A 6000-nucleotide genomic window follows, 5' to 3' on the forward strand; every position below is an offset into this window, starting at 1 on the left:
AGTGTTTCTTCTCTGCCAGGGCCACTTAAAACTCTGGAGAAGAACTGTGACCCAACTTGTGCTCACGCCACCCTTATTACCAGAAGGCAGAGGAGGCCATACGTGCTGGGAACATAAAAATACAAGTTACCTACAACATTATTAACTTCTATGTTTCTTCCCAGCCTCCAAAATATACACCAGACCTTTACTATGTACAGTAAGTTCACCAGTTCTAATGACAAACGTTGAAATTCACACTATAAGAAACACCGTGCCTACTACTCACAAAGAATTCTTCCAAGTGATCATATTTAAGATTCACAACAACCCTGAGAGGTACTTACCATTATCCCCATTTCACAAGTAGCAGTGATACTCTTCATTTCACAGTTTTCAAAACATATGAACAAACCCTGGAAGAAAAATCATTCACTGTTCCTGCATGTGCCCATCTTTCTCCTTTCTCCCTTTTTTCCCTCCCCTCCTTTCTTTCCTTCCTACCTTAGTAACTACCTTGCAACTATACTTACTGCCAGTCTTTTATTTGTTTAATATTGAAGCAAAAACATTTTTAGTAATTTTCTCAACTCATGCTTTAGAAATATTTGGCGGGGGGGAGTATGACAGTGCATTAAGGGTTTGACTTACATTAGGTCCTCTACAAGAGCAACTTTTCCAAGGTTATAAATGCTTAACAACCTTCTGGGGGTTTTTTATTATCATTTAATATCATTACAAGTTTTCCTAATTTTCTTTTCCTCCCTTCTTCTTCTTTTTTTTTTTTTTTTTTTTTTTACCTAAGGAAAGTTTCTTTCTCTGAATCTCTACTAACAACCAGATTTTCATCTATTGTCTTATCCATGCAGCAAATTAATTCAACAAATGTTTGTAGATATTTCATATAAGTGGAATCATACAATAGCTGTCATTTTGTGTCTGGCTTTTTTCATTTAATATAATGTTTTAAGGTTCACTCATGTTGTAGCATGCACCCCAATTTCATTCCTTCTTATGGCTGAATAGTATTACATTGTATGTATAAGCCACATTTTGTTTATCCACTCATTTATTGATATGCACATGGGTTGTTTCCACCTTTTGAATATTGTGAATAAAGCTAAAATAAACATTGATGTACAAGGACCTGTTTGAGTCCCTGCTTTCAATTCTTTGGAGTATATGTCTAGAAGTAAAATTGTTAGATTATATGATATAACACTATGTTTAACTTTATGAGAAGCTACCAAATTGCTTTCCACAGAGGCTGCAATATTTTACATTCCCACCAGCAATGCATAAGAGATCCAGTTTCTACACATTTTTGCCAACATTTATTTTCCTTTTTATTGTTAATAGCCATCCTAATGGGTATAAGCTTTCTGTGGTTTTAATTTTTATTTCCCTAGTGACTAATGATGTTGAGCATTTTTTCATGTGCTTATTGGTCATTTATATATAGTATTTTGAGTAATGTCTACTCAAGTCCTTTTCCATTTTCAAATTGGCTTCTTTGTCTTTTTGTCATTGAGTTGTAGTATTCTTTACATATTCTGGATATTAAGCACACAATTTTACTTGAAACTATGACTGGCAGGCAAACTATGGTTATTCAAACTTGGTATATGGCAGCCATTTTCTGATAAATGGATGAAATAAGTCTGTCGTTTCATGGAAAACGTCTGAGTTTTTTTGCCAATAAAAAAATTTAATGTTTCTAGCAAAAATAATATTTTGAAAAATTTGTATATGCCACTGTGAGTCTGACAGTGTTTCCAATAATTAAAGACTTTTCTGAGGAGATCGGTGGTGATATTAATAAATGTGATTTTCTGATATTGTATAATAAAACATTTTAGAAGACTTGGATAACTCAATGAAGCAATATTTTCCACATGACTAAACTGTTAACTATGTACAGGAAGGGATTCACATGATGTTATAAAATCATGTATGAGTAAAAATAAATCTATTCAAATCCCAGGTAGACTAATGGATTGTAATTTAACAGTATGAAAAGTTCATTGGTATGGCTGAAGATTCCACATTGCAATTAAACTTCAAGAAATTAACTCTTTCAACTTGTGCTGTCTTAACAAAGAAGAATATCCACAATTATCAGGATAGACAACGAAAACACTCCTTGCTTCTCCAATATGTGTGTCAGGCTAGATTTTCTTCAAATACTTCAACCAAAACAAAATATCACAATAAATTGAGTGCAAAAGCAGATACAAGATTCAAGCTTTCTTCTATTAAGCCAGACATTAAAGAGACTCCACTAATGTTTTTTGTTATGGAAAAGTTATTTTTCATATAAAATGTTGCTTATATTAACATGTAATGGAATTATAATTGCTTTAAATGAATAAATGAATTTTTTAAAATTTCTTAGTATTAGTTTTCAGTAATGCAAATATATCATTAGATATAATCCACACAAACAAAAAATTTTTTAAGTCCTTAATAATTTTAAAGAGTATATAGCTACCTTGACACCAAAAAGTTTGAAAACTGTGAAATTAATGTATAAATGACTGTAATGTATTAATGTATAAATTAATGTATAAATGTATAATGTAGAAATGTATAAATTACACTTTTTTATAAAATCAAATTTATTAAGGTATAATTTACATACAGCAAAATTTATTCCTTTTAGGCACATTCTATAAATTTTGACAAATGCATAGCCATAAAATCACCATAGTCTATCATCCCTAAAGTTGTCTTCATAACCCTTTATAGTCAATCCCTCCCCCAACCCAGTCCCTGGCATCCACTGATCTGTATTCACTTCTGATAGTTTTGCTTTTTCAGAGTATCTTATAAGTAAAATTATGCAATATGTAGCTTTTTGAGTTTGGTTTCTTTTACTTAACATAACCAGCTATTAATATTCATCCCAGTTGTTGCATTTATCATTTTTTTCACTGCTGAGTAGTATTCTATGGTGTATATGAATGTACCAAAATATGTCTATTCACCAGTTGGTAGACATTTGGGTTATTTACAGTTTTGCTGATTTTGAATAAAGCTGTTATAAACATCTGTATATAGGTTTCTATGTGACATGTCTTCATTTCTCTTGCGTAAATATGTACGAGTGAGATTGTTGAGTCACATGATTAATGTATGTTTAACTTTATAAGAAACTGCCAAACATTTTTCCAAGGAGGCTAAGTCACTTTGTATTCCCACAAGCAAAGTATGAGAATTCCACATGCCTACATCCTCTCCAGGGCTTGGTATTATGTGTCTTCTTTTTTCTCCTAATTATTTTGGCCACTTTAATAGATGCTAGTGGTTTTTACTAAACTTTTCAAATGTTTATCTTTCATTTCCTCCAGTAAACTGTTAACTATGTACAGGAAGGGATTCACATCTTATGCAGTTCCCACTTACCATTAGAACGGTGTCTGTTACATAGAACTAATAGCAAATAATCCATCAACTGAAGTTTAAGTAAATAAGTCTCCTGGTCATGTGGGGAAAGTACTTGCCTCTAAGTCTTGTGCTATCCACTGAAATCACTCTTTAACCCTCTTTATCAGTGTTTTTTGTACAAATCAATTTTGAATCTGTATATTTTTTAAAGAGTTGGCAATTGAAAGCAGCTCTCCTCTACATCTTAAGTTCTTACCACCATATGGAGATTTCAGTTTCCATGTGGACAGCCCATCAGACAATGATCTTCTACCTGTGCTCCACTGCAGCCACCCAATTTCATGGCCTTAACTTCAGCCTTATCATCTCTTACAACTGATCCACATACTAATATATTTTTTACCCATTTTTACATTTCAGTGGCTTTTTTTAAGCATAGAAATTTAAAAAGATATGCAAACATCACCAAAATTTAGTTTTAAAACATTTCCATCATCTTTCAAAAGACCTGTTGGCAGTCAATCATTGCTCCTACCTCTAGCCACAAGTACTTTATACAAATCTTCAACTTCCATATTCCATTACTTGAACTCAACCCTTATTAATTTCTCACTTTCTTTCTTCCATTAAACCTATTATTAACATCATCAAGTCCTCATCCTTCTAATATTGTTCCCCTCAGTCTTATTCCCTTCCTTTTCATTTCTTTCTCTATCTAGCCACAGGTTTCCTGGTCCAATACCATAGCATCCTCTAACCAATACCACCCTTTGTCTTATCTCTCATGCTTCTATTGTAGCCCTCTGTCAAAACAACTATCCTGAATCTATTTAACTGTCAGGACTTCTTTGCCTGTCTCAATATTTCAGGAGAAAAAATATATAACTTTGCAAAATGGTGCATAGAATTACTGCTTTTGAAGAAACTTTCTCAACCTGATAAAAGGGCATCTGTGAAAAACTCACAGCTAACACCAGGCTTATCAATAAAAGACTGAAAGCTTTCCCTCTAAGATCAGGAATAAGACAAGGATGCTTATTTTCACCACTGTTATTCAAGACTGTACTAGAGGTTCTATCCAGAGCAATTAGGCAAGGGGGAAAAAAAGACATCCAGATTAAAAAGAAAGAAGTAAACTATTTTTATTTGCAGATAACATGACATTATGTATAGAAAATAATAAGAAGTCCATACACAAAATTAGAGCTAATAAATTCAGAAAAGTTACAGGACACAAGATCAATAACAAAAATCAATTGTATTTCTTTACACTAGCAATGAACAATCCAAAAATAAAATTAAGAAAACAATTCAATTTACAATAGCATCAAAAAGAATAAAGTACTTGGTAACAAATTTAATAAAAGTATAAAACTTATACTCTAAACGCATAAAACATTGTTGAAAATTAAAGAAAGTTTAAATAAATTGAAAAGTTTAAATAAATGTTCATAGATTGGAAGACTTATTTTGATGGCAATACTCCCAAATTGACCTATAGATTCATCGCAACCCCTATGAAAATTCCAAGTGCAAAAATTTGCCAATTGATCTTAAAATTCATACAGAAATGCAAGTAACCCAGAGTCAAAATAACCTAGAAAAGGAAGAACAAAATTGAAGGACTCACATCTCTCATTTCAAAACTCTCTACAAAGCTATAACAATCAAGACAGTGTGATATTGGCATAAGGAGAGACATATAGCAGCCTCAGACACCACTCCTTCTACTTCCTCTTCCATCCACTCCTTTTTCTTCCTTTAATAATGAAAAGGGTCCATTCCCTAGATTAAAGGCGATCCTTTTACTTAAACACTGGATTCTACTTCTCAGGATCCTAACTCCAACAATATCCTGTTGTATTTTGAACCTACCTTTCTGTTAGTTTTAACATGTCTATATTTAGGTATGTTCACATCTATCATTTAAAAAAAAAAAAAAAAAAACTTCTCAATAGTACCAAGCATCGACCATTCTCACTCCTCTTTTCATAGTCACGTTTCTTAAGAATTGTTCACATTTACTTTCTACTAAGCTTCCATTGTGTTCAAAATCCACAACTTGGTTTTCACTCTTCTATGAAAGCCTGACCTTTTTCTAGCATTTAAGACCACTACCTATTCCTTCATTAAACTTTTTCTTCTTTGAGCTTCTCTCACTTCACCACCTGTAGAGTTGAGGTGACACAGGTGACCTATTAAGAGGGAAACAGTTATAATAAAGTAGGGCATTCTAACGGCCCCGGAAGAAAGGTGAATGGCAATTGCAACTTTTTGAGAGGGGAGTTGGGAGACAGGAGGCAGAAAGGCCAGCTGGCATTAAAACAAAGTGACTGTGACTTTCACACTCACTTTAACCTTCTCTTCTCCAACGTTATCAACCTTTTGTCCCATATCCTTTGAAAGTCTGCTGGTACTCAAGGATACGCTAGAGAGTAATGACCAAGTAACAAGCCGGCTGGGGCCAGACCCAGGGCTGCGAGAAGGGCGGGCTCTATCGTTGATGCGGACCCGGCGCGGGTGGAGGTGGATGAGGATGAAACGCTCGTATTGCCAGAGGAACCTGTGAGCCCGGCCGCGGTTGCTGCTCGGCGCCGGACCGCTGGGTGCAGACGCGTGCGTGCGTGCGTGCGT

This window comes from Pteropus vampyrus, unplaced genomic scaffold (assembly GCF_000151845.1).
Source record: "Pteropus vampyrus isolate Shadow unplaced genomic scaffold, Pvam_2.0 Scaffold2, whole genome shotgun sequence".
Taxonomy (NCBI): Eukaryota; Metazoa; Chordata; class Mammalia; order Chiroptera; family Pteropodidae; genus Pteropus; species Pteropus vampyrus.